The 20,670-nt window shown below is 41.6% G+C and overlaps 1 long non-coding RNA gene and 1 pseudogene across 1 annotated transcript in view; both read right to left on the bottom strand.

The window, feature by feature from the left end:
• The window catches only part of LOC122553209 (uncharacterized), a 38,740-nt gene extending 37,003 nt beyond the window's left edge, over window positions 1-1,737 (bottom strand). Inside the window, exons 1-2 of the long non-coding RNA XR_015758274.1 lie at window positions 1,682-1,737; window positions 986-1,040 (exon numbers count right to left, since the gene is read on the bottom strand). This is a non-coding gene — a long non-coding RNA (uncharacterized LOC122553209). The remainder of the gene's footprint in view (window positions 1-985; window positions 1,041-1,681) is intronic.
• LOC148148921 (uncharacterized) overlaps window positions 1-20,670 on the bottom strand; it is a 590,427-nt pseudogene that overhangs the window by 46,100 nt on the left and 523,657 nt on the right.

Here is a 20,670-nt window from a genome sequence, read left to right as displayed (position 1 = left end):
CAGGCCCATCAAGGAAAAAACTTGCAAAGACCCATGGGAAAGTTGTGGCTACCTCAGCAACAATTAAGTAAAATTAAATTTGAGTTAAAACATTGATGAGAAACAAGAAATGGTCAAAGTGTTTGGGTTGACATTGTGACTATTGATAGATTCATAAAATCCATATCTACATCCTGGGAAAGTCTTCTTGCTGTAGGTGATTAGTAAAAATATGTCTCAGGATCCATACATAAATGAACATTTCCAATGTATAAATATGTTTGATAATGGTCACAACAATACAGAAGGAGGCCATTCAGTCCATCATATAGGCTTTCGGCGAGAGCAACTCGGCTAGTATCACTCCTGACCTTTTCCTTATCATCCTGCGAATCTCCACAAACAATTATCAAACTCTCTTCTGAAAGCCTTGATTCAATCTGCCTTCACTACATACTCAGGTAGTTTATTTCTGATCCTAACCACTTCCATTTAAAAAGGTTTTACATCATGTCACCTCTGGTTCTTTCGTCAACTACTATAAAAAGATGAATTAAATCAGTGCTTTCTCAGTCTAAACAAAAATGTCAAAGAACTGCAGTTGCTGGAAATCAGACACAAAACCAAAAATTGCTGGAAAAGCTCAGCAGGTCTGGCAGCATCTGTGGAGAGAAAGCAGAGTCAATGTTTCAGGTCCAGTGATCTTTCTTCAGAACTGTCTCAGTGTACCCGACCATTAATGGGAACAGTTTCTTCCCAACTAGATTTCTGATAGACAGTCACCAGACTTGAAACATTAACGCTGCTTTCTCTCCACAGATGCTTCTAGACTAGCTGAGTTTCTAGCTGAGCTGTTTTTGTTTCAGATCTCCAGCACCCATAGTTCTTTGTTCTATTCTCCCTAACTATTTTATCCAGCCCCTCAAGGCTTTAAATGTCTTTATTTAATCAAATAATAAAAAGCCCTTGAAAACCTTCTGTGTAAAGAATTCTACAGATTCATTACCTTCTCAGAGAATACATTTCTCCTCATTTCTGTCTTAAATGGTTGACCTCTTACTCTGAAAATAAGATGATAGAAACAATCAAACACTATTAAATCTTATTTCAAAATGAAATATAAAAGAATATTTGAACATTAACACAACGTGTGTGTAGAGCAAAGAGCAGTTATCAAAATCTAATATGAGAGAAACAGTGAGGTAGGTGGGTATCCTATCTATAGTAATAGTTTGTATCAAATAATTTTCCACACTGTTTACAATTCTTACTTTATTAGATGGCAATTATGATGTAGTATTCCTATAAAGTTAAGCCTTCATAATATATGTATTGTACCAAATTCACTATTCAAAACCAACAATTTTTTTTGTATGTGCTTTTGGGGATTAAGAGTGCATTGTTCACTCTGAGGAAACTATTGAGCATGTACATCTCATTTTGAGCATCAGCCCATGCATTAAATATTAAAAAGACAGATAAAGCAAACTTCAAATATCATTTTAAAGTAATTCAGGATAATAATGTCTTATGTCATATATATAAATGATTGAAAATTAATTTAGAACACATAATAGGAAGAACTTTGCTATCAAAGGGTGATAGATCTTTGCAATCATCTGCCTGGCAGAGTAGAGGGAACTATAGTTTTGGATTGAATCAAACACAGTTGAACGCTAGACTGAACATGTCTAATACTCACTCAAGTTCCTGTCCTTTCACATTTAATAGAAGAAAACTTGAAACTTTACATTGTCAGATTACATCCCTCAGAAATATCTTAAAATGCTTCCCTTGTCAAAGCATTTCAAATGCAAGTGAAGTGTGGTGACTGTTATGTTGTTCCCACAAAAAAACAGCAATAAGGCGAATGACCACATAGTCTGTTTCCCTGGGGAGTGCTCAGTTGAAGAAGGAAAGCTGGTTTAATATCTCCTCTAGGGGAAAGCAGCTCTGACAATACAACATCCCTCAATTCCTCAATGGAGTGTCACCCTTGATTATGGGCAGAAATCTCTGGAATGGGACTTGAACCCATAATTTCCTGACTCTGAAACATAAATATCAGTTCACTCAAATTGTCAGGGAATGTCATTAAAGTGTGAATCACAAAATAAATAGAAGGTTTTCTTTAACTCAATTTTTGTAAAACTTTTCATTGGCTTCTCCAGCAAATATGTTTGAATTTTATGAATCTATTATAAGTACAGCCACATATTTTATGTAAATCATTAAATGTTAAGAGTTTTCAATGTATGCAGTTGATCTGACATGATGAACTCCAGCACATACTCACAGGTTTAACTACCCGTATGCTGTCTTCTCACTGTGAGTCCTCCTGCCCACAAGATGTCAGCATTATACATAGTAAAATGTAGAAGTCCTTTATCTCTCATGGCGGCTCTTTTTTTCTCTCTTCTTTTGTTGCAGGAGTATCAAGAATTCTGAGGAAAGTAAACCACTAATTAGGGGTGAATAGGCTGTGACCCACTGTTCAGTGCCCCAATAGATAGAAGAGATTTTGATCTAGTCAGCCTAGAATCTGTTTGGTCATTAATGACATCCTACAGGTAAAAAATCAATGTACTTACTCTAGCTTTATATACCAGGTTCTTCCTCATCAGAAAGAGGAGGCATTTAGACATTTATCTATGTCAAGATGAAACCTTAGTTCCTGAACAGGAAACATACTATGTTTACATTATATTACTCATTAGACATATGAAAGGAGACTTTAAGTGATCAGACTTCATCTGTTGGCCTCAATCTTTGAAATGATCCATGAAGTAGACAAAGGAATTATGCAAGAGGCAATCCTATACAGTGCAGCCTGATGCATGATGCCCTTACAGCACTCTTACAAACGATGCTTCTACCCAGTGTACTCTTACATGATTGTTGTAAAAACCTATCCTGTTCACAAATGTCCTTTTGGGGACACTTTGTCTGGCTTACATGTGACTCCAGACCCTGCCCTCTGCAGTGTCCGAGCAAGGTATTCAGTTGTACCAAACCACAGAAAGGACTCAAATGGGAATGGACTGACCAAATCACCTGGGCATTGACCTAGGCCCTGGAAGTGACAATGGCAAACTCAGTCTGCAAACTCCTCCTTATCTGAGAGCCATTGGCAAAATTGGGAGAGCTGCCTCACAGACTAGTTGAGCATCAGCCCAATATAGTCACACTCGTCTTTCAGATTCACATTTCTCAGTGTCCCAGTCAACACCATCACCGTTCCTAGATATGTCCTGTTCCACTGATAGGACAGACCCCAGTAGAGGTGGCAGTACATTAGTACACAGTTGGGAGGGTTGTCCTTGGAGTTCACAACATTGACTCCAGACTCCTTGAAGTCTCACAACATCAGAATAAATATAGGCAAGGAAACCTTGTGCTGATTGCCATGTGCTGCAAAATACCCTCACCCACCCAGTCCATCCCTCCATTCCACCCCTATGCCTCTGCAATACCCTCCCCCAACACTTTAGTTGATGAATTATTGTTTGTTTGTATCAAACAGCACTTGGAGGAAGCACTGAGTGTGGCAAAGGTTCAGACTGGGTGGAGGACTTCACTGTCCATCTTGTGATGATGCTGTGCCTTTTAAGAGGTATGTTCTGTCCTGGTTTCTCTTGCAGAGAGGTGTTGTCACAGTGATGCTGAGGTGTCTCCTCCCAGCAGGCGGTTTATAAATAGCTTTGGGTTTCTCCCTGGGTGTGTTTTTAGGGTAAGGCAAAAGAATAATTTGTGGCCAGATTCAGGCTCACACAGATCCAGAGCACTTTGGTTTTGCTTTCAGGTTTTTTTCAGGTCCGCTGAAGTGGACAGCAAGAGTTCTCTCAGTTGCTAGTTTGAAGACTAAGACAGAAAGCTTTTCTTTTAGAAATCAGATGGGCAGATTGTTTCTTTCAGTGTTGCTATCTACTGGACAGGAGAGAGACAGCATTTGAGAATAATAGCTGTTTTGCTGCGTTGGATTTTTGCTAAAGGGTGTGCTTATGGAATGCTGCCTATTTTGGAACAGTTAAAGATTAGTGGTTAAATAATATATTGTCTTGTTAAGTATGTCAATAGTGTAAAATTATACCTATTCTTCATTTTGTTGCATATTAATTTCATTATAGGTATGAAGTATGGTTTGATTAAAGCTTAGTGGTGGACCAATGAAAACATTTCTGTAACACAGCACCTTATACTTGTCTTTAAAATGAAATAACAGTTGGGATCCTGGCTTTCTCCATAATATATTTTGGGGGAGGCTGGTCCTTCTCTAACAATAACTAACAGTAGCTAAGTCCTAAATTCACAGCTTGCATAGTACCAAAAACACAGCTCATACAATGTTCACACCAGAGCCCCTAGCGATAACACCTCAATAGGTTTAAATTACTTGTGCTTTCAATGTTTGCACTGGAATCGAAGATAGCTTCTTCCTGAAGCTGCATGCACCTAAATGTAAATGCACTCAACTTTCATAACTTCTTCAGAATTTTATCCCAACACTTTTGATCTAGGACTAAAACTACCTCTTTACCCCACAGTAACGTAGTTTGCTATATATATTTCCTTTCTAAGAAGCACCACTCTATAAAGGCCACCTATTCCAAGGACTTCACAGGACTGCTGCAAACTCAAAATAAGAATCAAAAAGAAATCTGCCTGTCTAAGCTATGCATGTTTTCCTTAAGCATAAAAAAGAAAATGGGACGGAACACCAGCGCTTCATTGGAGGCTCACTGCTGATGTTATGTAGCATGGTGACTGAACGTCTGAGAACAAATCTTCCAGCTCAGTGAGCAAACTTACAACCTGAACCACAATCTGAGCTATAAATCTTCACAAAAATCACAAAAAATGTATTATGCTCAAACTAGCCCAAAGATGGGAAACCATCGCCATCCGACTGAGCACCACCCGCGAACAACTACACTTCCTACACGAATGCCTCAGGAAACAGGTATTACCACAATGTGTCAAATACAAACCAGCTCTCAACACTGCACAAGCCAGGAGAATAGCAGAATACAACAGCTGCAGAATGCTACGAGCAATGATAACTGATGCCCACAACCGACTCCATAAATATGAACAGGAAACTTGGAGCCAAAAAACTCTGTACACCAACGCGACTGACCAAGAATGGACAAGTACTCAGAGTGAACCATCAACACTAAACAACAGCAGACCAAGACAAAGAAAGGTCTAGCCCTACAAGAAAAACTGGACAAGCCACACACATCAATAACACAGACAATTCAGAAGCTTAGCGAAAGAACCTGTCGGACTGACCACTCAGACATGGGAAAAGTCATCCTAGTACAAGGGATGAACTTCAACTACAGGACCACAAACAAAAAGGACTTCCTAATAGCACTGAAATCAACCCTGAAAGACAACGGACTTACTGAAGAAATCCAGCAGGCCATCAGACAGACAGTAGCACCAACTCTGAGCTGAAGGAAAAAAGGGAACACCCTCAAAACACAGGAAAGTAAGGCCCTTAAAAAAGAGACAAATATTGTAATCATACTGGCAGACAAAGGGCATATGATTGTCATCCTGAACAGAATGCAATACATTGAAAAAGCAAACACACTACTCGCAGATACTAACACCTACCAACAGGTGGCGATTGTCCCGACTCCACAGCTAGAAAACCATAGTACAACTGAAAAAACTCCACAAGATAGGTGAAATTAATAAAGCTGACCTCCAAAAAATGAAACCTGAAGGATCTAACACACCCCGTTTTTACAGATTACCAAAGGTGCACAAACCAGGGTCCCCCCTCAGACCCATAGTCTCACTTCCCAGCACACTGATATACAGACTAGCAAAGGAATGTCAATGCCAACTGAAATACCTAGTAGAAGACTCAACCCACTCCATAAACTTCACCCAGGAATTCCTGAACATCATAAAAATTAGCAAGATAGAGGATGATGAGGTCATGGTTTCCTTTGGTGTGACGGCCCTATTCACATCAATAAACATTACCTTGGCCAAAGAAACTCTGGCTGCACTACTAGACAAATCAAGGACACAAACACCAGACAGCACCAACTCCATCAGTAAGGACAGCATCCTCAAATGAGTAGATCTGTGCCTCACAACCCACTTCACCTTCAACGACAAGACCTACGAGCAAATCAACAGGACACCATGGGATCACCAACATCTGGATTCTGGGCAGAAGTAGTTAGGCAGAGGTTGGAATAAACAGCCCTCCCCACGTTCCAGCCCAAACTTTGGATCTGCTATGTGGATGACACCTTTGTCATCATGAAATGGAACAAATTAGAAGAAACCCACAACCACATAAAGAGCATCATTACTGGTATAAAGTTCCCCTTTCTGGATGTCACAGTAGATTGGAAAGCCAATGGATAACTGTGGACCAGCGTCTACAGGAAAACAATACATACAGACCATACACTCAACTACAGGCGCAATCATCTCAACACCCATAAACAGAGATGCTTCAGGACATTATTTAAACAAGCCACAACACACTGCAGCACCAGGAACTATGAGATGCCGAACAGAAAACCCATACAATATACTCAAGAACAACAGGTATCCGATAAGCACAGTCCTCCAATTCTTACACAACAAACCTAAACAAGAAGAAATGACATGCCCAGAGACTCTTGCCACACTACCATACATTAAAGACAGCTCAGAGATGATTATCAGACTACTCCAGCTCCTTGGCATCATGGTAGCCCTCAAACCTACCAACACACTGAAACTGCTCTTGATGAATCTAAAGGACCCTGTGCTAACAACCAGCATGACTAACGTCATATACATAAAACCCTGCAAATATAATTCTGTTATTAATATAATACCATTCCTGAAGAAGGGCTTATGCCCAAAACGTCGATTCTCCTGCTCCTTTGATGCTGCCTGACCTGCTGCACTTTTCCAGCAACACATTTTTCAGCATAATACCCTGCAAGGATTGCAACAAACATTACATCAGACAGATTGGTAGGTAACTAGCCACCAGGATACACAAGCACCAAGTAACCACCAAAAGACATGACCAACTATCACTAGTATCCTTACACACAGACGATGAGGGACACCAGTTCGACTGGGACAATCTATCCATCCTGGGACAGGCTAAAAAAATACACGCATAGAAATTCCTTGACGCCTGGCATTCAAACCAGAACTCCATCAACAAATACATAGATTTGGACCTCATTTACCAACCTCTCAGAAAAAGAACCAGAAGTGAAATCACCCACCACAGTAGACCAAAACACATAAATAGAAAGTGGGTCACTAACACCAGCACTTCAACAGAGGCTCACTGATTATATTACCTAGCATGGTGACAAAATGTCTGAGAACAAATCTTTCAGCTCAATGAGCAAACTTACCACATAAAAAGATCAAGTTCCAGAGGATGATAACAAGTCTTAAGGCCCCATTATTTACTTTGCCAGGTAGCAAAGCAATTAAAATAACCAAGCGTCCATTTGTGGCTCACACAAACGCGTTCACTTTAAAACCATGCCTCAGAATTGATTTTAAAAGAAATTACCATGGATACAGAAATACTTACAAGTTAATTATTATTATTCAGACACATAAAAACACTCTTACTAATATATAATTCTGTTATTAATATAATTCATTCATTAATATAGGTGCCAGAATATGACAACGTAAACACTTTTCACTGTATTTTTCATAAAAATACAAGTGACAATAAATTACTATTCTATTAGAAAAAAGATATACATTAGAAAGCCAAAACCCAAGAACTCAAGCTTGCAACAACTATTATTAAAACATAAGATATGTAAAAATCCGACCAGTTTAATCACAATTGCACAATGTTCAGCTTCATTTCTGACTCCTCAGATACTGAAGCAGCCATGTAAAATACAGCAGAATCTAGACAATATCAAGGTTTGAACTGACAAGTGACAAGTAACAAGTAATGTTCCACACCATACATGTACCAGAAATTTACAATTCTCAATAAGAGTGATTCTAACCATTGCCTGTTGACTTTCAATTACATTCTCATCATCTTTTAATCCCCAACTATCAACACCCATAGAGTAGCCATTGATCAGAAATTAAACTGCACTCCTCATATAAATATTGTGGCTACAAGAGCAGGTCAGAGGTTAGGAATTGAATAGCTCACCTCCTGACTTTTCAAGCCAATCCACCATCTACAAGGCCCAAGTTAGGAATGTGATGGAATACTCCCCACTTGCCTTGATCAGTGCAGCTCCAATAACACTCAAAAGGTCTAGCCTATTTGAGTGACACCACATCCATAAACATCCACTCCCTCCAGCACCAACACTCAGGAGCAGCTGTATATATCATGTATAATTTGCATTGAGGAAATTTATCAAGATTTGTTAGGTAACAGCTTCTAAACCTACAACCAATACAAACTAGAAGTACAAAGGCAACACATACATGGGAATGCCATCTTTTGCAAGTCCCCTTCCAAGCCACTCACCATCCTGTCTTGGAAATAGACCATTCTTCCTTCAGTGTTGCTGCATCAACAGCATTGTGGGTGTACCTACAACTCGTGAACTGCACAGTACCAGAAGGCAGCTCACCATCACCTTCCCAAGGGCAACTTGGATGGACAATAAGTGCTGACTTAGCCAGTAAAGCCCACATCCCATAAATGAATAAAGAAAGCAAGTCAAGATTGGAAATAAGAATAGGGTTCTATTTAACAGAGTACTCCTACACACGGCAATGCAATACACAGCAATCTTGCACATGGCTTTTTTGCATGGTGCTCTTACAGGTGACACTCTTATACACGACACATGATCTTTGACACACAATTGCCTCGGCCCTGGTGGATAGATTAAAATGGACCTGGTGATTTATCTAATCAAAATAGTCTTCGTCTACTGCAATCTCGATGCGCTAGCAAGCAGGCATTTTCCAAATGCCCTGAAAATCAGTCTGCACCCTTGACATTACCTAAAATGTTTTAAAGGAGAGATCTCTACAGGCAGCCCACCAATTGAAAAGATTGTAAGAGTCTGGGTACACCAGTTAAGTATCAGTGTGGATGCAAGGCTCTTCAAAAATGCACATGTTTCCACTTTATAAGGACTGTATGAAAAAGACTGATATTTCAGAGAGGAGGAATGAGATGGGGTCAAAGGTGGCATATTTATAGGCCATGATGTTATAATAAGATGCCATTTACTGGACTCTATGTCCCTATAACAAGCCCCTTAGGATCCATGCATTTTGAATGTTTTAACAGGTTGCTGCTCCATGAATTATCTTTTTAAAATTCACTCATTTTAATGCTACATGAAATTATAAAGTCGTTCCCATTACAATAGCGGAAATCCTAATTTCAAAGGTTCCTGGTTCTCAATGCTATTGAAAGTGACTGACTCAGTCAATAAAGTAAGAAGTTATGAGTATTTGGCCATTGCATTTGTTTATTCTTTTTAGAGAAATCTGCCCATTTAAACGAACTCAGTGGGCAGCAGGGTGGCACAGTGGTTAGCACTGCTGCCTCACAATGCCAGAGACCCGGGTTCAATTCCCACCTCAGGCAACTGTCTGTGTGGAGTTTGCACATTCTTCCCGTGTCTGCGTGGGTTTCCTCCGGGTGCTCCGGTTTCCTCCCGCAGTCCAAAAATGTGCAGGTTAAATTGCCCATAGTGTTAGGTGAAGGGATAAATGTTGGGGAATGGGTCTGGGTGGGTTTCTCTTCAGAGGGTCAGTGTGGACTTGTTGGGCCGAAGGGCCTTTTTCCACACTGTAAGTAATCTAATAGATCATCTAATAGAATCCATCTCAACGCATTTACAATGGCTGGACTGGGACAGAATAAACTGTTTGGATTAAAACAATAAAGAAAGAAAAACTTGCATTTACATAACACCTCTCACATCGTTAACATGCTCCAAAATCCAAATTCAGCCACTTTGGAGTGTAGTCACTGTTGTCGTGTAGGGAACACATCAATCAATAATGCACACAGCTACCTCCCATGAGGGGCACTGTGATAATGGTCAAATAATCTGCTTTGCAGTGATGTTGCTTAAAGAGTCCACATTGGCAATGACACCAGGGCAATTTTGCTAGCCCTTGTCAGAATTATGCAATGACAATATGAGAGACATAGATAAGATGAATAACAGAGGTCTTTTCCCCAGAATCGAACAGTCCAAACTACAGGGCATGGTTTTAAGGTGAGAGGGGGAAGATTTAAAAAGAATGTGAGTGGGAAACCTTTTCACCGAGAGGATGGTTCAAACGTGGAACGAGCTGCCAGAGGAAGTGGTAGAGGTGAGTACAATTCCAACATTTACAAAACATTTGGACAGGTACATGGATAGGAGGGATATGGGCCAAACTTAGGCAAATGAGACTGAACAGTTGGCGTGGATGAGTTGGGCCAAAGGGTCTGTTTCCGTGCTGTACGACTCTATATCTGCTTGATATCTCAATTGGAAAAATGGCGCCATGTAGTATTCTGGTCGTGTATTATGCTAGATTAAACATGGGTCAGGATATAGCCTTCTGACTGGAAGAGATGAGTGGTTGGCTCACAGCTAAAATATCTACAGCTGTCTCGCAATGGCCACAAGTAGTTCACTGCGCATTATATTTAATTGCCAAATAAATCTGAGGGTTTGTCATGGAAATTCTTACCTTTCTTCAGGAAACAGGCTGGAGAGCACTACCCTGTCTGTATCATGGTTCTGAGGTGGAGATGGTCGACAGTGTCAAGTTCCTGGGAGTGATGACCACCAACAATCTGTCCTGGTCCACCCATCTCAATGTGACAGTCAAGGAAGTGCAACAAGGTCTCTACTTCCTCAGCAGGCTAAGGAAATTTGGCATGTCCACAAAGACTCTTACCAATTTTTATAGATGCATCGTAGAAAGCGTCCTATCTGGATGCATCATAGTGTGTACAGCAACTACTCTTCCCAAGACTGCAAGAAACTACAGAGAGTTATGAACATAGCTCAGTCCATCAGGTAAACCAGCCTCCCATCCACTAACCCCATCTATACTTCTCACTGCCTTGGGAAAACAACCAACATAATCAAAGACCCCTCCCACATTGTTTATACTCTCTTCAACCGTCTTTCATTGGGAAGAAGGTATAGAAGTTTGAATATGCGTATGAATAGATTCAAGAACAGCTTCTTCCCTGCTGTTATCAGCCTTTTGAACAGGCCTCTCAAATGTTAATTCTGATCTCTGTCTGGACCTTCTCTGTGGCTGTAACATTCTGCACTCTGTTCTGCTATCCTGGCACACTTTGCATGGCACAATCTGCCTTGTATAGTATGCAAAACAAAACTTTTCACTGTGTCTCAGCACATGTGCCAACAATAAATCAACTCAAACCCTAACATCATGATTGTTTTAACACTGTAAGACCTATCCTTGGCCCTTCAGTGGGAACATTCAGAATATTTTGATTTCCTGAACACCCTGCTGGGAATACTTTAGTTTCAATTCTGCTCCGAAATGTGCTCTTTACTTTCAAGGCCATGCTAAATAATGCTTCTGGAAAGAAAATGGATGGTACATTTTTTCTAAACTTGAGGGATCATAAAAAGACCGAATTAATTGGTTAAAGCAGGCTGCTAATCCAAACGATAAGCTTTAATAGCTTGAGTTTCTTTACACGGTTTCAATGGTATCAGTTCCTTTTTATAATTGTTAGGGCTTTACTTGAGTCAATTTTAAAATGTAAAACAAGTGATGCTGCAGGGCGATAGAATAAACCTGAACAAAACAAATTAGAAGTGGTTTTTTAATTAGCTGTGCAGACAGAATTGCTGCTGTCAGCTGTTCCCATCCTTAGTTCAAGGATGGTGTTTACTTAAGGGTGCATGTTTCTGCCCTGGGTCTTTATGTGACATCACAGGCTGATTTTCCACACCCCCTCCAGATCTTTGGGCACCTGGTGCAGGAGCTCCCATTGGGTGTGGCAAGCAGAGAGCACAATTTGCTTCCTTACCTTTCCTTCTTTGTTGCCATGCTGGCTAGCGATACTGTGCTTTGACACTTCACTGAAGTATGGTCAATTTTCATAGACATACCTCACTATCAATACCACTAAATGTGTATCTCTGCCCACGCTAACCAACTTTTAGGCTGCTGTGTGCATGAGAAAGTAGGGATTCAAGCCAAACCACAGAAAACTACACTGGGAGTGCACTCAGCAAACAGGCAGGGAGAGCTCCGGAGAGAACACTTGCATTTGCATAACACCTTTTACTACCTCAGGACATCCTAAAAGCCCCTTACAATCAGTTAAGTAATTTTGAGATAGCCACAGGCACCGTGTTTCCAATGTAGAAAATTATGACAAGACAGAGAGACATTGACCCTCATGCTAACAGCAGCAACTCATAGGAATATCCCTGTAATAATTATCCTGAGGTCATTGAGGTGGACCTCATTGAATATGAGTCCCCTGTTTGGGGTTGTTTATCTAGCCCAATCAGGGAGCCCTGACTGACAGATACAAACAGGAGTGTCAGAGGTTCTGTTCACTGAGAGCTGGCTCTGAGGAGGCTAGACCAATGTCACGTACTGCACATATGAATAAAGGGTGTCTTCATAGAACCCCTACAGCATGAAAGCAGGCTATTCAGTCCATCAAGTCCACAGCGACCCTCCAAAAAGCATCCCATCCAAACCCACCTCCCCGGCCACCCCCCACTTGCATCCCAGTAACTCACATTCCCTGTGGCTAACCCATCTTGCCTGCATATCCCTGAACACTATGAGCAATTTAGTATGGCCAATCCACCTACCTGCACATCTTTCGACTGTGGGAGGAAACCCATGCAGACATAGGGAGAATGCACAAACGCCACAAAAAGAGACCCCGAGGGTGGAATCAAACCCAGTCGCTGGTGCTGTGAGGCCCCAGTGCTCAGCACTGAGCCACTTTACTGACTTGGTGATGGGATACTGACCACTGTGGAGTTCTTCCAGTTCCCATTTTATATTTAATTGACCTTGAGTGCCTCTGGCAGGGCTGAACACAGCAAGTACCACAACAGTTAAGTAGGAATGAAAACATTAACTGTGGCCTTATGTACATGAGGAAACAGGTGTTTGGCTCTGAAATGGGGCCTGCAGTTCCACTTGAAGTCAGTATGAATCACCCTCCGGTGTGAATCAGATTTTTTATTTAACGAACTTATTCCCTCAAAGCAGACAGAAATCTTTTCCTGTCCTGATTAGGGCTGGCCTTATGTCAACAAGTACAAAGGAAATGAGCCAGCCCTAATCATTTTCCTGTAAAAATCTGTCTTTTAAAAAAAACAAAACACAGATTTGTGTAGGAGTTCTTGGAATGATCTTTTGTTCAGACACAATAATACTCATTGAATTACTCTCTGCCATTGGACACAAACACAATTCATTCACTCTTTCATTTAATTTGTTGGCCTTGGAAGACCCTGGACATGGTCTCTGTTACTTTGATGGAGAACAAGCTGTTGAAAATCCTCAGGTTTTCCAGTCACACTTACAGGAGCCTGAAGGTCTGGTGAACACTACTGCCTCCAGTGGTTGTGTCACTGAAGGTATCGTCCTGCTGCCAACAACTTTGGTGAAGTGACATTGTCATTATTTGGCAGGGATGAGTGAGACCAAGTAGAATAAGGAAATAGGCGATAACTTTGCATTAAATAACAGATAATTGGGCGAGAAAGGAATATGTGTAAACCAGAAATAAACCAGAAAGAAGTATATGACTGTGTAGCGTGCATTTAAAACCCCTTGTATTTAACAGGCACATCCATATACACAGCCACTTCATGCCAACCACACAGATGCAAAGACTCTTCATGGTCCAATCAAATAATTTACTATTATTCAAGAAACTGTTTTAATTAATTTTCAATATTCTTAGAATAATCAACAGGTATGATAAAGAAATAAAAGTAAGTTCAATTTCTTTGATGAATGACTTGACGTCTCTTTAGGGTTTTAGCTCACACAAGGAGATGAACCTTCAATTTGAAGCTCCAATTTGATATGTTTCGTGCTTGGCTGAAGTGATGAATTCAGGAGGAAGCCCACTGAATTATCTCCAAACTGTGATAATTCCACATGAAGAGAGCATTGTCCTCCTGATACAAAGTGCACCATCTTTTCAGATAGGGATGGATTGCTTAGTTGAGTCGAGGGAATGTAATTGTAGATTGGTGCAGGTCAAGAATTAAAGACTTCACACAATCACAAAATTGTTAAACAACAGAGACAGTTGGCCTATCTTGTCTGTACTGCCTTTCTAAATGAACAAAGAATAAAGTGAACAAAGAAAATTTACAGCCCAGGAACAGGCCCTTCAGCCCTACAAGCCTGAGCCGATCCAAATCCACTGTTTAAACCTATCGCCCAATTCTTAAGCATCTGTGTCCCTCCCACCTACTCATGCATCTGCACAGACGCACCTTAAATGAGTCTACCGTGCCTGCCTCTACTACCTCTGCTGGCAATGCGTTCCAGCACCTACACCTCTGTGTAAAGTACTTCCCGCATGTATCCCCCTTAAATTTTCACCTCTCACCTTAAACGCCTTTCGCTATTGAATCCCTCACCCTGGGAAAAAGCTTATCTCTATCTACCCTGTCTAGACCCTTCATGATTTTGTGGACCTTAATCAGGTCCCTCCTCAATCTCCTTTTTTCTAATGAAAATAATCCTAACCTACTCAACCTCTCTTCATAGCTAGTACCTTCCATACCAGGCAACATCCTCGTAAATCTCTGCACCTTCTCCAAAGTGTTCACATCCTTTTGGTAATGTGGCGACCAGAACTATACACAGTATTCTAAATGCAGCCGAACCAATGTCTTGTACAATTTTAATAATGACATGCTAGCTCTTATAATCAATATCCCAGCCGATGAAGGCAAGCATACCATATGCCTTCTTGACCATTCTATCCACCTGTGTAGCCACCTTCAGGGTACAATGGACCTGAACTCTCAGATCTCTCTGCTCATCAACTTTTCCCAAGGCTCTTCTGTCTACAGTATAGTTCACTCTAGAATTAGATTTCCCAAAATGCATAACCTCACATTTGTTTGGATTGAACTCCATAAGCCACTTCTCTGCCCAACTCTCCAGTCAATCTATATTCTCCTATATTCTTTGACAGTCCCCTATGCTTTCTGCTACTCCACCAATCTTCGTGTCATTTGCAAATTTATTGATTAGACCAACAATGTCCTCTTCCTGATCATTTATGTATATCACAAACAACAATAGCCCCAGCACTGATCCTTGTGGAACACCACTGGTCACCTTTCTCCATTTCAAGAAACTCTCTTCAACTACTACTCTCTGTCTCCTGTTGCTCAACCAGTTCTTTATCCACCTAGCTAGAACACCCTGCACACCATGTGACTTCATTTTCTCCATTAGTTTGCCATGGGGAACGCCTTACTAAAGTCCATATATATGACATCTACAGCCGTTTCTTCATCTGTCAACTTGGTCACTTCCTCAAGCTCCTGAAGAAGGGCTTATGCCCGAAACATCGATTCTCCTGTTCCCTGGATGCTGCCTGACCTGCTGCACTGTTCCAGCAACACATTTTCAGCTCTGATCTCCAGCATCTGCAGACCTCACTTTCTCCTCACTTCCTCAAATAACTTTGTTAAATTGGTAAGGCACGATCTCCCCAGCACAAAACCATGTTGTCTATCACAGATAAACTCATTTTTTTCTAAATATGAATAGATTTTATCCCTCAGTCCCTTCTCCAGCAACTTTACCACCACTTGACGTCAGGCTCACTGGTCTGGAGTTACTGGAATATCCTTACTACCCTTCTTGTACAGGGGGACAACATGAGCAACCCTCCAGTCCTCAAACATCTCATTTGATTGAAAAAAGTCAAGATTTTCAGCATCAAGAAAACTGTTTTCTTTCAAGCTGTCAGTGGAGATGTCAGAATCTCACCATCAAGTGATGACTACTTTATTTGCATGTACTTGCATCTTATTAAAACCCAAACTCACCTTATTTATACGCCACTTACAATTCTCCTCTCCTTCCCCCCAGATTTGAATAGTGCAAATCCTGTCATGAAAATCATGGTGGGTAACTGGAGGTTGCAGCTCATCAAAATCTAATCCACTTGTCATACAACAGCTTCTTTGCAACAAAATTCCTGTCTGCTCCATGACCACCACCCTCTTTGACCCTCCGTCCACTCATGTTTGCATCAGCAATCCACCAGACTGACAGTGCCATCGTGCCAGCTCACAGATCAACTCTGACAACACTCCACCCCTTCAACAAAGTTCTCTCTAACTCATCATCTTACTCCCCAGTGCCTGTCCACCATCTGCATGGCAAATCATTGAATATTGTCCATCTGCCTGGATGGGTGCAGGTCCAATAACGCTCAAGAAGCTCAGCCCATCCAGGATAAAACAGCTTGTTTGATTGGCATCCCACCTACAATCTTGAATACCCACTGTTCCTACCAACAAGGCACAGTTGCAGGAGTGCACAGTATCTATGTAACCATCTCTCGACATGGCACTTCATGCCGTGGTCTTGATGCTACCTCCTTTCCGCATTAATGCCAACTATCAACTCCTTTCATTTACTGCTCTTCTAAGGGTGATTAGTCTGGTGTCAAGTCAATGGGAACCAACTGAGCATTGAGACACTCAATCATTCTCCAACTACTCTATTCAGCTCAAGGCAGGAGTCTATAAGATGAAAGCCCCAGCCTGAACTCAGCTAATGACTACTTGTGGGCGTATATTAGCAGAATCGCCAAGCAATGAGCAGAGGTTCTCCACTACTTCAAGTGATATTGAGGCCAGTTCCCATGTTTACTCTGGTTGAAGCATGGGAACCGGGGTAGGCCATTCAGCCCGCTTCATTATTCAAATAGCTGACTGTTGATTATGAGAAATGATGGCACCGAATTAGGAGAAATCAAATCTTAAAGTTTCCTGTGCTCTCTAGTTGTGAACACAGACCCAGTTAAGGAAAGACTTTGTTTATGCAGTGCCATTCACCATCCCAGAATTACATAAAGTCAATGAAGTACTTTGGAAGTATAGCTATCTCTCTAATGTAGTCTGCTTGCATCCATATCATTAGAAAATCAATCTTCTGGTAACTATGTGCCTGAGCTGACTGAGATTCCTAACAGTTACAACACACACTGTTATAAAATCCTTGTATTATGTACATGATGCTGATTCTCCAGCAATGAATGACAATCACTGGAACGGGTTATCTGACCTTTTACTGCACTGCTGTTTCTATCAGCTTGCTGTGCGCAAAATGGATGTCGCATTTCTCACAATGCAGCAGAACAAACTGATTCATTGGTGGGAATTGCGTTGGGAGACATTCTGAGATCACGAAAGGTCAAATTGTTTTATCCTTCATGGAAAATATTTCCCACCATTATGGAGGCTTAGCTTCTGCTTTATTTTCCTAAGGGCTGGATCCTCAAGACAAATTCTCCTTCCTGACTGTGGCTTCCACCTGGCTGACATCAAGAGGAACATACATGAGTATCCAGCATTTAATAAAAAAAACTTAGTGTGGAGAGGAGACTGCCAACCTTCTGTATCACTGCTACTTGGATGCACCTCAGTATTCATTCACCAGAAATATCTGAAACACAAGTCTAATTCTTTCTCTCCTCCTTTAGGATGTACCTCCACAGCACTGCTATATGTTCTGCCTTGTGTTGCCCTGAGGCATCAGTCTGCAAGCTTTGTATTGCCAGGGAAATATTAATAAGCTCATTTAAATAGGTTTTTGCTGCTTTTGCAGACGCAGAACCCTGGAGTGCTGTCTAGAAAGAAATAGCTTGGTAGGGCGTTACGCAAATGTCACTGCAAAAAATTTCCTCGCCTGGAGGCTCATTCTTTTTTGCATGAAGCACGCACTAAAAAAAAAATGATCCTGTTGTAAAAGCGAAAAATTAAATATTTTCGAAAGGGAGCGGAAGTGCTTTTGTTTGGTGTTAAAATGTGTTTCACATCAGGTGACTAATGTGCACTGCAGGGGAACCGTAACCTTCCATTCAATGTGGATTATCAGACAATTTACCTCCTGCCACCTTATTCTCCTGGGGGCAATTTACACATAAATCTAGATAGTTGGCCTGAGATTTGGAAGGTAGGGAGTTGAGGGAAGAGTTTTCCAATACACGTGTCAGTTTTAGTGAAACAAAGTCTCCTAGCTTTAAATTTAAAGATCAGATATTGAAAGGTGGGGACCTTCATAATCTAACTTGATATTTTCCACTGCAGAAAGCTACAAGTCTGCAACTTTTCAGCAGCAGTTAATATTTTCCCCCTTCTGTCACCAGGGACTCTTGTGAGACCTTCAGCCTGCCATCCCACATGCTGCTCCTTCCCAACCCCAAACAACTTTAGCCGAAGGGTTTCCAACCCTCAAGGATGGTCCTGGAATCTGCAGCAATTGAATGAAGATCCATCTCCACCACCCTGCCATGTCAATGCAGGAGAAAAACCGTAGAGACATTAAAAAAAATTATTTATTTTAAATTTTTCTTTCAACGTTTCTGCTTATTAGTTGTAAAAAGGTTGAAAACGGGAAAGAAAGTCAGTTTCACTAGCAGTCAAGCTTCATTTAATTGGGTAATGAGTCTTGCTGCTTTCCAATTGCTGTACAAAGGCAATGCATTACAAAGATGGATGTGTTTGCTGATTAATGGCTGGAGTGTAGGGCAAGACATTTGATAAAGCCTTCACGAATACGCTTGATCTCCTCAGTTGGCCTGTGTCTCAGCTGCCTTGGCTGAGATGGGCGTCAAGATTAGAGTGATGCTGGAAATGCACAACAGGTCAGGCAGCATCCGAGGAACAGGAAAATCGACGTTTCGGGCAGGAGCCTTTCATCAGGAATGCGTCTGGAAACCTCGGGGGTGGAGAGATAAATAGGAGGGGGTGGGGCTGGGAAGAAGGTAGCTGGGAGTGCAATAGGTGGATGGAGGAGGGGGTAAAGGTGATAGGTTGGAGGGGAGCGTGGAGCGGAGTGCTTCAGGGAACATTTCCGTGACACCCACACCAATCAACCCCACCTCCCCATGGCTGAACATTTCAACTCTCCCTCCCACTCTGCCAAGGACTTGCAGGTCCTGGGCCTCCTCCACAGCCACTCCCTCACCACCCAACACCTGGATGAAGAACACCTCATCTTCCGCCTCAGAACCCTTCAACCCCAGGGCATCAATGTGGACTTCACCAATTTCCTCATTTCCCCTCCTCCACCTTACCCCAATTCCAAACTTCCAGCTCAGCACCATCCTCATGACCTGTCCCACCTGTCAATCTTCCTTCCCACCTATCCACTCTGCCCTCCTCTCTAACCTATCACCATTACCCCCACCTCCATCCACCTATTGCACTCCCAGCTACCTTCTCCCCAGCCTAACCACTCCCATTTATCTCTCCACCCCCGAGGCTCCCAGCCTCATTCCTGATGAAAGGCTCCTGCCCGAAACATTGATTTTCCTGCTCCTTGGATGCTGCCTGACCTGCTGTGCTTTTCCAGCACCACTCTAATCTCCAGCATCTGCAGTCCTCACTTTCGCCTTGGCTGAGATGACCTGCAGCTCAGTCAATGACAAACTCTCCAATCTTTTTGCATAAGTTAGCCTAGTAAAAGGGTAAAGGTCAGGACCCTCCTCAATGGTAAAGCCAGGTTTAGCATTGGGGAAGGTGGACACTCTGAAGATATGGAGCTGATCATTCAGGCGAAAAGGAAAAATTATTTCACTCAAAGTGTTGTGAGTCTTTGGAATCCTGTAGCCCACGGGATAAGGCTGCATTGTTAAATATATTTTAGGTTGGGTAGACAATTCTTTGGACCATCAAGTGAATATCTAAGAAATGGTGGGAAAGTGGATTTGAAGCCAAAGATCGGCCATGATCGTATTGAATGAAAGAGCAAGCTCAGTGAGCCGTGTGGTCTTCTTTTGCTCCTATTTATTGTGTTCTTATTTCTGTCACATTACAGCTTGCAGTATTTAAATGATGCCATTAATCTGAAAGCGTTTCCTAATAGTTTGCTTGATTGGTGCTTCAGCCAATCTGTGCTAATGCACTGCTCCCAATCGAGGAAGCTTTGGACATGCAGTAATTTACATTAATGCATCAAGCACTACTGTGGTTTCTTAGGCATGGTTCAGTCAGGCTAATGCAATCGGGTGAGCTGAGCGTGAATTTAGTCACCATCTGTCACTGAGCCTCCAAGAACAGAGACTACATAAATAGGACTAACGTATCAATCTAAACAGATTTTCTTTTACTTGTGTACTCTCTAATGAAATGAGGTGCACAAGGCACTGCTGTAAATCAAATCACTTTGCTGACTATAGTCAAACACTCATCCCTTGCTTTATTTGAAAGTAAGTACTGTTCATCTTGTACACAAATGGGCTAACATCAGTAGTCAGTAGAAAGGTTTACATATGGTCTGAGCTGTTCAGTTGACACGCACTACCTCAGGATTAATGGCACTTTAAATGCAGTCTGTATATATAATTGACTAAGCAGGCACTCAATTACATTTGCACCACATTGCCAGGGTGAAGTTCTCATGACATTCAACATTGAGCTCACCATGGATTCTGCTGATTCCTTTTCTTTCAGATTGCTTTGACAG

The sequence above is a fragment of the Chiloscyllium plagiosum genome, unplaced genomic scaffold (genome assembly GCF_037043375.1).
Source record: "Chiloscyllium plagiosum isolate Xiang-an unplaced genomic scaffold, Cpla_swu_hap1 HiC_scaffold_10, whole genome shotgun sequence".
Lineage (NCBI taxonomy): Eukaryota > Metazoa > Chordata > Chondrichthyes > Orectolobiformes > Hemiscylliidae > Chiloscyllium > Chiloscyllium plagiosum.
The sequence above is the reverse complement of the archived record's forward strand: the minus strand, read 5'-3'. Positions and strand labels throughout refer to the sequence as shown.